This window comes from Atheta coriaria, unplaced genomic scaffold (genome assembly GCF_025399875.1).
Source record: "Atheta coriaria isolate IRGN ID8LTWV9N9 unplaced genomic scaffold, Caltech_Dcor_3.1 hic_scaffold_3_pilon, whole genome shotgun sequence".
NCBI lineage: Eukaryota > Metazoa > Arthropoda > Insecta > Coleoptera > Staphylinidae > Dalotia > Dalotia coriaria.
Genome location: NW_027045445.1, coordinates 11,409,342 through 11,425,873, shown reverse-complemented (window position 1 = coordinate 11,425,873; position 16,532 = coordinate 11,409,342). Strand labels below are relative to the sequence as shown.

At 29.9% G+C, this 16,532-nt stretch overlaps 1 protein-coding gene across 1 annotated transcript in view; it reads left to right on the top strand.

Moving 5' to 3' along the window:
• The window catches only part of Cen (cerebellar degeneration-related protein 2-like), a 55,432-nt gene that overhangs the window by 1,239 nt on the left and 37,661 nt on the right, over positions 1 to 16,532 (top strand). The window lies entirely within an intron of this gene.

The window sequence follows — 16,532 nt, the reverse complement described above, 5'->3', positions numbered from 1 at the left end:
GATTTTTGATGGACGTTGATAGACGCTGGAATGGCGCAATATATAATCTCTAATAACCTAATCGTGTGCTTCTTCTTCCGTTTGATGAACTTCAATCATGCAAGACGCAACAAAACGCATGTTTTAATATGATGTAAGAAGCGATCGAAATTATTAGTTGTGTTTTGATGCACACGTTGGCGGCGGTTGACTTTCCGCTTTATTTAAGCCGCGATTCATTTCGAGCCGCGAAGCGTCACGTCAATTAAACTTGGACTTAAGTAATGAACAACAGAATCGAGCCGCAGGTGGTTGTCGCGGCGCTCGATTGGCTCCACTTTTCTATAATGTAACAAAAAATATATTGCGACGCGCGACGCCGCTGATGCTTCTTTCAGGCTTCTGTTTTGTGCGCCAAGGTGTGTGCGCGAAGAAGCGCTGGATGGAGGAAGACGCAATTTGATATATATTGCAATTCGATACGGAAATCGCATCTTCATGGGATACACAGGTTTGCGAATCTTCAAAGCGCCAAAAAACTTTATACAGGGTGTTGCAATAATTTTATATTAACAATTTAAACTTAAAGAATACACTAATAAATATTTAATTATCCACTAAATATAAAAAAAATAAATATAAAAATTTTATTTTTAAATTTTTATTTTGTTTCATTCGGTATTAAAATGTTTGTTATGTGTTTTGTTTTTGTGCAAATTGTACGACTGTAATTCACGGCGAACAGAGTTCATTCGTGCTGCAATCGTGTTTCAGATTGTTATAAAAACGTAAACAGATGATTAAACATTACGTACACATTTTGTACTCGGTGATTATCTATTTTTTATTTCTTTTCTTTTCCTTGATTTTTAATTTTAACGCTTTAATAACAAATATTTACTAAATGTAGATAATTGTTGGCTATTGAAGATGTCGTTACATTAGTTATTCTTAAATTAAATCGTTGCTATATTTAGCTGGAAAACCTTGAAAATTTGGAAATTGCTCGGCGTGTGGCGGGTGAAACAAAGCGCAGACTGAAATTATTTATAGCCGCATATTTAATGAGGCGCTTAGTTAAAAAGTTGTGAAAACAAACTGCACTAGCCAAAATTCTTTCAATTAATCAACTAGGTATTTAAAGGTTTTTTAGTGATGAAGAAAAGTTGCGAATAGTTTATCAGGAAGAAAACTTAAAATTTTTCTTAAATAATTTTTGATATTTGTTTGTAATTAAAATTGTTTAAATATTGCACAATTTTATGTTTATTAAAATTGAACGTATGTTTACATTTTTGAAAGAGTCACGTTTTTATCAATTAACAATTAGTTAGTGAGTAATGACTTTATCTAGTATGATAACTGCCTGATAGTTATTATTGTTATTATTTATACACGCGAAAACTGATAATGCTAATTTAATAAAACAAATATTAAATTAAAAGATAATAAATCTTACCGATTTTAACATTTAAAAAAACATTCCATCTAAATTGTTTATAACTTTTAATTGAATTATCTGATTAAACTAACGTTTATATATTATGATAAAGAATTTAATTCTAAATATGTTCTTGAAGAAATCATTATTCTAACGTAAATAGTTTTCTAGTTATTGGCAAATAACTAAAAAAAACATGAAAATTTTATTCTTACCGCCAATATATTTAGTCTAGACCTAATTTTCTAATAATAATTTTATGATAACTATAATAATATGTACGCACTTTGTTTTTATTTGTTTCTCGTAATGGTTTAATCATCCAACCGTGATATATTTTATAACATAAAAACATGCATTTAATCAAACACGATAATAGCAATTAAAGAATTAAACAAATCATTACAACAGTGGCACTCGAAGTAAACTAAACAATTCCAAGACGTAAGTAATTCTATAGTCGGCTCTAGGATTAATTCCTTGGGTAATATAATCTCTATCGGAGTCGTTGTGCTCTGATAGAAATATATTTCAATTATTTCAATATTTAACGACCGAGACGCCTTTTATTTCACTCGTTCGCTATTCACTCATCGCGCCTTTATTAATAAATCATTACTTTATCACATTGAACACAAATTAAAATAAAGTAATAGATAAAAATAATAATTTTCACAAATAATTTATTTATTCATTTAAATATTATTTTATTATCAGATATTAATTTTATTGCGATTTGCATCAAAGTAAAAGAAATTAATTAATATTATTATTATCTGGTAGTAGAAATTTTATTTTGTTAACGTGTGAATTTAAAGATGAAAAAAGTTATTCAACCAGTAAAATTACTCGTTTAACAATATTACTACCGATATTTACATAATCATTAAGTCTAGAGCATAGATTATCGAATTAAATCTATTTAAGTTGCTTAAGATTGCAGTGTAATTAAATTGAATGTACATTTCTTCTTCGATAAATATAATTATTGATTGCAGTCATTATATTAATCTAAGCGTTTACTTTGACGAGAAATATCCGCTTCCTTTTTTACTTTATCGACATCTATCAAGGTATTTGCTCTTAATTCTATAATAACATAACTATCGTAACAAGATAAGTATATTGTTGTAATTATAATTATAGGTCGGAAAATGTAGAAAATTATCAATAATTAGTTCTAAAAATATCTTATAATTGCATTTAAAGAGTGTAAATATTAAAATTGTTCTTTTTATTGCAGAAAAATATTTATAATGTACATTAGCGCCATCTAGATAACTATAGCTATCATTAAATCTCTAAACCGTTTTTTAAAATATTATTTTACATCTTTTTGGTTATATTTTTCCGATAAAAAGTAGTTTATTTGCTTTTCCTTGGTCAAAAATATCTCTTTACTAAAATTTATCAAAATTGGTTTTAGGATTATTGCGTGAAAGCGTCACACATAAACAAACAAACTCACATTCGTATTTTTCGCTTATTAAATTGCATGATTTGTCATTTTGTATGTGTCAATCTGCTAAAAATACTTAAAAATTGCATGAAAAGTGAAAACGCAAAATGTTTTCATGTTTTTTGGCTGCGAAATACGAAAAAAAAAACATTGAAAGTAAACGAAATGTGCCTAAAAATACTTACACTCCTAACAGGTTTACTTAATTTTATTTTATGTACAAGTAAAACACGAATCCAACTGGTTTTTAGTAATTTTTTTCAAGCTGCCTAACATCATCTTCGAAAATGAACAAAAATAAACAAAAGCGTTGCGCACAAAGTGCAAATTGAAGTGTCATAACCATAAAATCAAAGGTCAAAATGTCAAAGCAATATAAATTTAATTTTACGAGAAATTACTAATTATAATGATTAAATTAATAATAACAATTCAAAATATGAAATTTTCTTCGATTATTAAACAAGCTAACAAGATAATAAATTAATTGTAAATCGACATCAACACATCATAAACAAATTGCTATTTATCTGAACTCAACGACGTGAAAACAATTATTGTAAGATGAATAATTGAATTATCCTAGTGTGCCAAATTGTAAAATATATGCAATATGAAATATGAACAGGTAACAATTAAATAAGGACGTTATGACACCGCTGACCTAAAAGTCCGTATCGATATTTCACTCGTTTCGCTGAAACGCGCGGCACACTTCAACTACAACAGATTTACAGCGGGTGCGCGACGTGTAACAAATTGTTTTGCATGTCCACGAGCCGAACGAATAAAAAATCACATTGTCGACGAAGTAGACGTAAAAAATGCATTCCTGACATTCCTTCCAGCTAAGATACCTAGATACAAGCAGTAAAATTTTAAGTTGGGTCACAGCGGCCATTTTAATTCGCTTAGAATGGTTGGAATGTACTTGTAGTGTTTAATTGTTTTGTTTATTTTATTAATTTCGTTGATTGGGCTAAAGTGAAGGTTTATTCGTATGCTGTGCGTCGGTAAAAGGTCCAGTGGGTATGTAGAGAAATAGAGAAATAGGTCCGTGGGTCACACGACTCGGCGCGGCGGTGTGCGCTGTTCGCTTCACCAAAAAAAATTCAAACATTCTCGAAACGACAGACAAGCGAAAAGTGGCGAGACTCCACAGATCGAATTCGCGCGGAATTCGACGCTCACGATCGCGATAATCACGATTATCTTGTGCACATTTGCACATTTCGCACGTTGCCAATTAGTGCCATTTTAAAGCTAACCTTAGATAACCTAACATACGAAAGAAACATTGACAACTAATTAAAATTACACATCACATCATTTTAATTTCAAATTCTAGGTTATATTATTCTCAGTATTTTTAGGTTATGTTCGTATGTTGATTGAACATCAGAAACACATTAATATCAAATTCAAGACGTACTCGAAACATTTTATCGATTAATAATGTTTATTATAATGTTTGAGTGGAGTCGTCTCGGAGTAATTAACCGAATTACACGAATATCCTCTTTTGAACCTCACACAATATATTTTCGTATCATGGTGTGTTATATGCGCGTTAAGTGCGTTTTATGATGACCGAATGATTTATTGTGCCTCTTCGAGAGCTTTTGAGAATAATACCAGAATTAGTAGATATTGAACCTTTTAGTGTTATGCAACCCATTATACACATATGTATTTTCTATAGAAATGATTGGCTATTGACATAAAAGTTGCCTAATTAAATTTTAACTACGCCGTTAAAAATAGAAAGAAAAAATTTGAAAAGAACTAAAAATAAGTGCAGCGGAAGTTCAAAGTAATTTTTCTAACTTTTCATTCATTTTTTATGATTTTTTACTTTCATTTTCATTCTATTCCTGTGGTAATGACTTCTAAACTCTAGGTTCAACGAAGATATATACCTAAATGTTTTTGTTTGTTTCGTCGTTAAATTTGTGTTATTATATCTGTCACTGAACCATAACATGTTACACAAGACATGCATGATATATCTTAAAAATATACGAATGTTACAATGTGTAGGAAGTAAAAAATTCATATTTTAGTTTTATTTTTAGATTCGTTTGTTAATAATTAGATATATTTTCTTGTTATGGTCGAAATAGTCAATTTGCAAGTTTTTGCACGTTTTGCAGTGTAAAAGTCTTGTTAGCTGATTTTATCTCTGCTTGTTTATAATTTTATTTCTTTCCTGCTGGCTGTTACTGTTCCAGCGACCATATAAAGGCCTCACCTTGGTCTCTTGTCGAATAAAATGTGAAATGTGTGTATCATTCGAAGCATTTCAAACATTTCAATGCGATGTATTCATTTCCACGGCTAGAAACTGCAAGTTGCAACAAATTTGCATGTCACGTTCGGATTAAACAATAAATTTCTGCAGTTATTTCGCATTACATAAAGAACATTTTCATAAAATAAAATAATGGCGGAATATAAATAGACTTGTACTTATTTTATGATTGTAATAATATAAAGATATGAACATACTTTGAAGCAGAACTATTTTTACTTATAATAACGTTTTTATACGTTGATAAAATATGATGAGTCATCCGCTTGTTATCTAGGCAACCAATTTAACATATCTTGCGAGTAATTATGGTTATGTGACTTATGTAACTGTCATATTTTTCCAATCTGGAAATTCTCACCTTGTTATGTCTTCCTATTGTATTTTCACGAGTGCGATCGCTTTGAATGCAATTGTAATTTGCGTTTTGTAATTATAAGCATTAAGATCGTCATTACTACAGCGACACCTTTCCGACGTTTCATCATCAATTTCATTCGTCTCATACATCGCGTTTCATTCATTCATTTATTCATGGACGTTTCTCAGAGTGCACTTAAATATTGCACACATTCCACTGTGCTAACTAGACTTTTCTATACCCACGAGTTAATTACTCCTAGTAAATTATTTAGATTTTAAAAGCAAATAATGTTATCTTTTGCTTTGGATCTGGACATAATTCAAAGCCAGAAATTATTATATATGCATTTAAGTAGGTACCTCCTAGTTAATAAATATGTTTTATTGGAGTGATAATAAATAGAATAGAAAGAAAAAAAGGAAAATATGTGTGTGGGAATTGGAAGGTCTTGCATAATATTAAGAACTCTGAAAAAAATGCGGATTGTCCTTACTTGGCTTACTATTTTTATAGTTATAGTTATTTGCTTATAACTTTTAAACTAATTAAGTTATAGTTATGATTCTTTTACAAATCTATTCAGTATTAAATTCTTTATATAAATTTCAAAAGATTTTATTTTTAAATTTATCATTTTAAACTTTATAAGACTTTTTATTTAATTCTACTAAAAGTTTTTTTATTCCACTTCAGTTTTAATAACTTTAATTTTTCGTAACATTTTGTTTTTTTAATACTATGAACACCATTTTATGATTTTATATGTAGAATTTAATGCCCAATACATTTTTGGGAAGCTTTTTATTTTATTTTAAGTAGTATTTGAGAAATAAAGCAAAGTATTCACATTTTCATACGGGACGTGTTTTTATAATTCTTTGTTCATAATTCATAATTCATAAACTTATTAATTATTTAATATTATTTTCGAGAAATAATAACTAAATTCTGTATCTATTCATGCAAAAATTTTGCAGATTACTCTTTTCAATAAACAGTTACAATACATTTAGTAATCTTTTTTGAATATTTAGAAAATCTGAAATTATTTGTTAATAAATTTTTGCAAAAATATTAAATTAACATAACCTAAATATTTTTAAAAAAGCTATTCAATTCTTAATTTATTTTTGAAAAAATCGTAACTGTAACTTCGTCAGTGTCCGAGATATTAATTAATAACTTTATCTATAACAAGACTACAACACAAATATGAAACAAAAAAAAATTAATTACTTAATAACTAAGTTTTAATCTTCACCTTGAACTTGTGGGTTTTGCAAATTTTATTTTCTTCCTCATGTAACTCTTCCGCTATTTGCTGAAATCGAGTAAGATTTATATTCGCGTTAGCAATTATGCAAATTTCCTCAGTTTACATCTACAACTACAACCGCAAATAACAAGCTCAATGAATTCGCCTACATTAATCTTGTAGCGTTTATAAAGTGTATAACGTTTTGGCATCCGTCGCAATAATTAAACTAGAATGTAAAAATGCTGCAAAGCGACACATAGCGATTGAAGACAACGATAAGCACTTGTTTGATAGTTTTTTTATATTGTTAGCTTTTTATTATCTACCGGACGTGACGATGATGACGTTTCCTTTATTAATGAAGCAGAAAAGAATTAATACATAAAATTAGTCTAATCGCATGTTGTAAATATTTTTCTACATCAGACGGTGTGGAATTTTAAATGTCAAAAATGTTGATGGTCTATAATATAAGACTCGGATTAGACACATTCATACAGAGAAATATCATAAAGATATTATGACTCTTTTTCATGACTTGTCATTCATCTGTTCACGTTTTTTGTTTCGTTTTTATTTCGCATTCTACGTTTCAATTCGTCTCGATGCGTTTGTGTTTCATCTTCATCACGAATCTTAACTATTATTCTCATCTATCACTCAAACGTCTGTCTTGAGCTAGAGTAAAGTGTAATGAAATCGAAATGGAGAAGTCGAAGAACGTAAATGAAAACGAAACCGAACGGATTGCGAGTCGAGTGTGAGAATGAAACAATAAAACAAAACGATCGCAAACAAAATGACTGGAAGTTTAGAGAAAAGTGCGCGGAATGCGATGAATACACTGAGCAAACACACGTGAACCGATCGAAATGAGTGAATATGTGAATACGAGGCTTTTTGAATGTTTGAGATGTTTGAAAAGTGAACGACGTGTAAGAAACGGAGCAATAAACGAGCAAAATCAAACAAAATGACGTGGAAGGTGAATTTACATTCCAATCATATTTCAATGTTGATGACTATGATAGGCACGTGTCAAATTTTTGTTTTTTGTTTATAATTACGCAGAAAAACAATTATACATGTGATTTTACCGAAATTATTTGTAAAATTTACTATTTTGGAAGAAATTTTTAATTTCTATAAATATAAATTGATTGATCCTGTATATACTAAGAATTTTTATGTTAGTAATAACTATTGACTTTCTTATAATCAAGGTCACACACATAATTTTCAATTAAAATCCAATAAATTCAATATTTTTATATTTTTTACAATCTCATCTAATTTCCGAGTCGAAAAAAAGAAAATCAACATCTGCTCTATTCTCTTATTCGGTGTCATATTGTTTTCTTTCATTTCTTTTCTTTTTCTATAAACAAGACGCACTTTTTAATAGCACTATTTACAATTAGCTACCAATGCTGGTCTTTATTTTATTTCCTTTGAGTTTCTTGATTTCACTGCGTTTCTATAAAATTTTTGTTTGATTATTTTCGATTTCTTTTAGTTTATCACAATTTCTATTTTCAAATGATTACATTCTCTGCGTAGATACTTAGGTATGAGATTTTTAAAGAAATGCAAAATGATGGTTATGGTTATCATCAGGTCGTTGATCATTTGTGTCAATTATCACTGTGCATCTTCATATGTCATTTGACATGCAATAATCTTCTGCATGTTATTGTCATCACTCATCACAATCACAATCACTAGTAATCGTAAAGTTGGAAATATGTGGATAGTTGATATGTTCGTATGATGAGCGTAGGAATATGAATATCTTGATTGAAACTGTGAATGCGAATATCAATTGAAATTTGAATTCAAATTGCACGTTGTTGTGAAATGTGCATTTGTGAACAGAATCTTGGTTCTATCAACACAATATTCACAATTCCGTTTAGCGTCATTTATCATCATATCGTGCTTATCTTTATTTTGCATCTAACGATTATTATTTGCGATATAATGCGGGAGATTGATGCATTTTTTCAAATTTAAATTTTGCACTAGAAAAAAATTAATATTCATGCAATTTGATTGTTAATTACGATAAGATTTAAAGATAAATCTATTTTTCTTAATTTGAGTTGTGATATAAGTATCAAACACTTCATATGTATGCAACCAGTTATACTTAATTTAATATCTGAAATATTCGATTATAAAATTTGTTTAATATATTTTTTTCAAGATAAGCTGAGATAAAAACAATTAACATTATTTACGATTAATTTAAACGCGTTTATCAAATGTTTGCATCATAAAACATAATTTACGGCCAGATTTGCGCATCGGAGATCATCAAGATCACGTTATGAGGTTGCGTTTTATTAATTTCTGCTCACACACACTCGGATCATTACATCTCAACATAATTACCTCTTAAAAGTTACATTTCAGGTTTACATTTACGAAATACCTGGGTAAATGTTTGTCGGTATGTAAAATGAGTGTTTTAGGTTAAATAGAAGTTTAAAAACGTTAAAATTTTAATTTCTAATCATCACATTCTACTCTAGACAGACATTTTCATATCTTATAAGGAAATATTAATAATTATAATGTTTAAACAAAATTATTTCTATTTGCTTGCCATGCTTATAGACCAAGAGCCAGTGACGGCCAGACTTTCGTCATTTTAGGAAAGATGAAATTTTGTCCATGTGTTTCTCCAACACAGGTAAGAACGATCCCCAATTATGAAACCTGGATCGTGGTTCCTTTGGCAGTTAACAGCCAACAAAGATGTACACATGATGACCTATGTTTCGTTATTTTAGCAAACTCCATTTTTGCATATTTTGTTCGTAACATTATTATAACATGCGCTGCTCATTGCCAGACACCTATTATGGTTTCAACCCTAGCCAGACACCTCTGAAGTATATTATTTTTTAACTTTTTTACTTTCGTTATATTAAGAAAGCTGAATTTGATACACATTATACAGAGAGCTATAAAACTGTGTTTTCCAGCACGCCAGACAGTTTGGTCGGTTCTATCATCCTGCCAGACGCATTGAAAGTGTTAAAAGTTGCAAAAGTTAAATTGTTTAAACATGAAATTTTCAGAGAACAGTTATTTTATTTGAACAAATATTTAATAATAATCATCACTGTCGTCGATAACTGTTTTCTGAAAATTTCATGTTTAAACAATTTAACTTTTGCAACTTTTAACACTTTCAATGCGTCTGGCAGGATGATAGAACCGACCAAACTGTCTGGCGTGCTGGAAAACACCGTTTTATAGCTCTCTGTATAATGTGTATCAAATTCAGCTTTCCTAATATAACGAAAGTAAAAAAGTTAAAAAAAAACATACTTTAGGGGTGTCTGGCTAGGGTTGGAACCATACCAGGTGACTGGCAATGAGCAGCGCATGTTATAATAATGTGACGAACAAAATATGCAAAAATGGAGTTTGCTAAAATAACGAAACATAGGTCATCATGTGTACATCTTTGTTGGCTGTTAACTGCCAAAGGAACCACGATCCAGGTTTCATAATTGGGGATCGTTCTTACCTGTGTTGGAGAAACACATGGACAAAATTTCATCTTTCCTAAAATGACGAAAGTCTGGCCGTCACTGGCTCTCGCTCTATTATGAATTCGTTTCGTTAATTTTGTTTACTTTTACTTTTAACATTTTAAAGTTTGGCTTAACTCTAATTTAACATTTACGACTATTCATAGGAAACTCTTGGTATTTATTACATCTCAGCATTTAATTTGTGTACGTTTGTAATTATTTTTAATTGTTTTTAGGGTGGGTGCACCAGTGCCGCACCAGGCACCAGTAGTGCACCATTTCCACTTTTACATTAAAATATTAACGTTCTGTCGAACTTTCCGCCACTTTTTTAATATTTGATAGAACTGTCGTACTTCTATGAATCATATAGTCGTAAAAAAAACCGACAAATACGCCATCCACATTAGTTTTTAAAGCAAAATTCGTAACGACAATCGTGCACTTCGTTTCGAGCGGCCATTCTAATAAGCGACACGTCGACGGAAAGTTTTCTTAAATCAGTGTAAATCTTTGTTTATATCAATTTCTGTAACCGCTTTTCTAATCAATTGCGTACTATGCACTGTGAAGCATTAATATTACGTTTTATTTAATCTGAAAATGCTAATTTAAATCAATAATTGCCATTGGTAAACTACTGGAACTCGAATTGAATGATTTTCCAGTAATATACCATTTGGTCTACAATTGGTGATTTAGCTTTTTGATATATTTTTTTATTTTTTCTCTTACATGTAGGTTTACATAATGCTGCAATAAAATATTATAACAAAAAGAATACCATTATTCACAATGTTCCAGTTGTAGACCAGTGGTTTACTACTGGTAATATCTGTACCAAGAGTTTATTCCTGTAATTGACCACCCACATTTTTGTATACAAAATGCTGCCAAAAAGAATGTTTTTTTTTTAACTAAAAGGAGGAAGATGAGTTAAAAGCAATTGACGAAATAAGTAAAGGTGCAAATATTAGGGAAATATGTCGAAAATACAACATACCCCACAGTACGATCACAAATAAAATAAAGTAAATATAATAATAAGTAATCATTTTTCCAGAAGTACTTTTATTGTTTTCTTTTTATTTTGATTTATTTTATATTGTTTGATTCAAGTTAATTCATAAATATTGTGTTATAGTTATGACGCTTGTGTAAGTGATGCGAAATTTTGATAATTATCTAGTTCTTAAATTAGTTAATAACATTATAAGCCCTGTAGCATTTAAGTATTACTTGAAACTTGTAGACTGATGAAAAGTTGTGATGATTATTACATAAAAAAAAGTGGTTCACTATTGGCTCAACGTCTGGTCTACTGCTGGTACAGTCTGGTCAACCTTAGGCACATTGCGATTTTCAACATTTATCGTTAAATAACAAGAAACCTAACAGCTATTAAGAAAATTGGAATAAGCTACATGATTCTATGGTAAACAAAGAGTATGTAGCTCTTTTTTTGCACTGATTGTTGTAATAATTGAGTCACAATATCAAAATTACTTTCAAAATGACGCTTAAATGGTGTATTACTGGTGCAGTCACCCTACTTTTAATTAAATTCTGCCTCATTGATCACACAAAACAAAGCAGCAAACAGCAATCAAGAGAAAGATTTCATATTACTCTACATTCAGCATTTATTTTTTAAATTTAATTTATTTCGTGCGTGGACGAAAGGAAGCGAGAACAATAAAGTGCTTTTAATGAAAGAAAAACCTCTCACTTCACTCACCTGTTTTTTGCTATTCATTCATTCAATCAAAACTCGAAAAAAGTTTCATATGTGTAGTTTTTTTTCCTTAACCATTTACGCGGAGTATGTGTACGGACGTAATTATTACGAGAACAATGCGGTACGAAATTTGAGTAGTGCCGAAAAGAAGCAAAAAATGATTGTAAACAAAATAAATAAAAGCAGTTAGACTTTTCCCACTCGTCGAAATGATAGAAATTAGACAACGCCAGACGATCGCCAGACAGGATGCTGATTTTGTGTGTGTAAATAATACACCGCTTAATTGTCGCAATTATGGCGAGTAATGAGGTTTAATTGACGTTTCATTTGTGTTTCATTACGAACGCCCAAGACGCCTCCAGTCCTTGTTATTAGTGGAATTCATACTGTTTAAACACTTTCAATTTCATTCAATCACATCTTTCAGTCGTAATTATTTTTCATTTAATATGCAAATTTACCTCTATTCTATTCTTTTCTTTTTTTAATCTGACATAAGCTTTTAATTCGGCTTTCAACACTTTTTTATGTAAAATTGTGTGAAAATTTTTTAAACACAATTTGTACACAAAGGAAATGTCGTTTAGTTTTGTAAAAAGCACTAAACACAAGGAAATTGGAAGAGAATGAACGCACATAAATACTTATATTAATATTTTTTAACCCTTTCTTTTATTCTTCCAGTAATAATTTCGCAATATTGCGACGCTATTAACGCGGAAAAGAAAGTGACGCAATAAATCACCATTGTAATACGACTGAAATTACTATCAGCACGTTAACACGCGTGATAACATTTTATGTTTGTGATTTTTAAAAGTTTTGTGTAAGTTTTAGGCAACCATGTATACAAAACATACTTTTTATGTTGTTTTGGTTGCTTATACTTAAAAATAGGCTATTTTAACCTAGATTTTGTGTTTTGCACAAATTTGCAGTTATTCAAATCGTTTACGAGCTTAGTTAAATATTATATATTGTTTTAAACTGCATTAACATTTAACTTCCTGTCTATTTTTGCGTGGATTCTGCCATTTATTTCCTGATGCATGAAGCGTATAAACGTGAGTGTTTTTGTGGTGTTTGTTTTTGCTCTACTTGGCTAGGTTTTTTATTATGTCAATGCGACTTCAACATAAATGTAATAGTAATAAGTTATAATCAACAATAATATAATAATAATTTTATGGGTAGGTATTGAGTTCTTATGATATTTTTGTTTTCTTGTTGCATTTTTATTTCTTGTGCCTTAAAATTGCACAAATTGCATTTTTTGCTTTGGGCCATCTGTTAAAGGTAAAGTGAATGCTCAGACTCAGCCAAAAATGCCCAACATGATCGATATTTAGAAAGTTCTTTCTTCTTTTTTTCTTCTTTGAGTGATTTTCTTTTGCGGGTCGGAAACTTTCGGTCGGACGTGCCCAGACGTATAAATAATGAATGCATCAGTGCATCAACTGATACATCCATCATGGGTCTTAAATTTGAATGTCTTCCGAAATGATGCATTGTCGATACGTAAAATGGATTTTTGCATTGTGCAAGAAATAACAGTTTTATGTTGACCTCTATCAATGTAAAACAATGTGTAAAAATTAAATTTTTATTAAAAATATTGATTTACTAGCTTTTGTCCGCGACTTGGTCTCGGTAGTGTTTAATAAAAATTAAATTCGTTTTAACTCTCTTGTTTTAGACATAGTATCTGTCAATTCTATCAATGAGATTCGTAATTTTATTTTAAAGAAATTAATTTTATAAAGAATTGCTAGTAATGGACTTCAGCGCGCCATCTCGGATTCAATTTTTTAACTATAACTATGATTGAATCTCAATGCAACTTTTATCCTATCGGAAAGGACTGTCTTTAGAGTTTTTCCGGCCATTTTTCAAATTTTTCTTCCCGTAAAAACCATCCATGGACTTTAACAAACATTTTAAAAAAAGAATTGGCCAAATTGGTTTTGGCGTTGTTGAGTTATTGCCAACATATTTTGCGATTCATTTTTATAGTATAGATATTAATATGTTTTACATTTAGCGACATCTAGTGTCTGCAAGTTTTTTTTAATAAAAAAGACAGTTTTTCGTTATGCAAATACCGCAATAAATCAATTTTCTATTCCGTTTGTCATTTGTCACATGCAATTTCAATAATGTCAACTATGCATAAATAACTAAAATTACCTATGCAAACAAGACAGCATTCCAACCGCCAGCAATCAAGTGAGGTTATGATTAAAATTGCATCATACCCATTTCCATTCCTGCATCTTCTTATACATTATAAATTTGCTTTTATCAAAAGAAAATTATGCATTAAAGTATGACATTTGACATTCGCAACATTCTATTTGCCATTGGCCAATATTTTTCCCATCACACGGCGTCCATTCTGAAATAACTTATTTTGAAACAGGTTGTTTCACGGTTTTATAACACGGACGTGTTGTTCTTGCGGGACCGTTACGTTTGCGCGGTGGTCATGTGAACGTGTGTGGTGTGTGACATCTTGAATTTTAAATATGCACACACGTTCGAGAGACCACTCGCCGGCTCGCACCTCGAACTTCGAAATATTCGATTGCGAGTATTTCCTGCTGTAAAACGGTCGAAGTGCCTGCGAGCCACACCGCATATTTGCGATGCGTTGTGGAATTTACAGTAATCGCCATTAATTCATTCATTTATCAGTATCACAGTATCGGAGACATGTTGGTAGTATATAGTTGCGGGTAACCTTAAAGGGTGTAAATATTATAGTTTAATAGTTTGGTTGTTACTGTATAACATGAAAACTATTTGTGGTAAACTAATAAATCTTTTAGAAATGTATTTACAATTAAATTGAGCATCTAATGGCGTTCAGAAGTATTTAATATGTTTTTTGTACAATTAGTTATAAACAATTAAAGTTAAATTTTCATAAAGTTAAAATTTTATAAAATGTGTTATAACTTCGGCTTAAAAACAGTTATCCATTAAATATTTTTATTAATATGTCCAGAATATATCCATTAGTAGATGCGTGTAGAAATGAGTAACAAAAGTTGATTAGTTTTTGAGCTATTAATTAAAAACAATAAAAATGTTCATTCAAGTACATATAATAATAATCATATAAATATAAGTATTTAGCACTCACATTTTTATGTATTAACTTATGTAACTAATTATTAACGAACAATTAACTAAATTTTTCACTTTATTTGTTTTAGGTGAGTTTCCCGTTAATCTATTAATTGAAAAGATAACTTCCTGTAAGTACAATTGCATCTCTTATATTATATGTATATTGCACATGCGAAAATTACACAAAAAGAGCTTTTAAGCCAAACATTATGTGCTACAGTAATTAACAATGCCAAGAAACATAAAGATACATTAAGCATCTAGTAACGTCTGTTAACTTTTAGTATTAAACGAAGATATAATTAGTTAGACATTTACTACTGTTACTCTTGCAATAAAATTGATTGGGGAAATGGGCACCATCAATTTTACTGTAAATTATTTCATTAATTGTTAAGCGTTAGTTTTTAAACATTTAATTTATATTGTTTTTTTTTTGTTTCTATCATTACATTTACTACTAGTGAGTCGTGTGTCGTTTGTCGTCTATCGCTCGCCGATAAGTCAGTCCGCTACGGTTGACATTTAGAAATTTGTTCGGTTCCTCCATCCTCAATCCAAGTGATTCATGGCCGATAGAACGACATTCGACTCCCGTCCCGAATGTCGCGTGACGCGATAAATATATTATAGTGGTAGAGTAAAAGATAATAATTGATATCCATATGCATATATGCTGTGCACAGCATGTATGCGTATATAATGCCCGGAAGTAATTTCATGTTATTTTCATAAATTGTTTTGGTTTAAGAAATCCGAAGAAACCGAATTTATTGATTACTTCATGAAGAGTTAATAGTTAAATAGTAGAATGTCTTCATAATATTGGGTATAACTCTAGGGAAATGTTAAATAGTAAACGTTAAAGTTGAACATCGATAAAGTTTCTTCGGTGGATAGAATAAATTATTATTTTTGGTTTTAAATGTCAATTTTATAGTTTTAAATCAAATAATGGCGTTAAAATTATTTTAAAAATAGACAAATCATATATTTTAATGTTTTGAATATAAATTTCTAGTTTGTCAACTTTAATCTCGTATTAAAAACTCTTTAAATTATATGTTTGCAACAAAAAGTATTCTATTAGCATTTCTCTGATCAACAATAACTCTATAGCAAAATTTATCAAAATTGTTTCAGAGGTTTCTGCCAGAAAGAGTAACATACAAACAATTTAACATTTAATTCAACATTTCCATATGTATAAATGTTACTTTAGTTGAATCAGTAAGTAAAAGTTATTAAATTGATACTCATCCATTTAGTTTGTAAATTTCTTTAGATTTTAAGATTAAT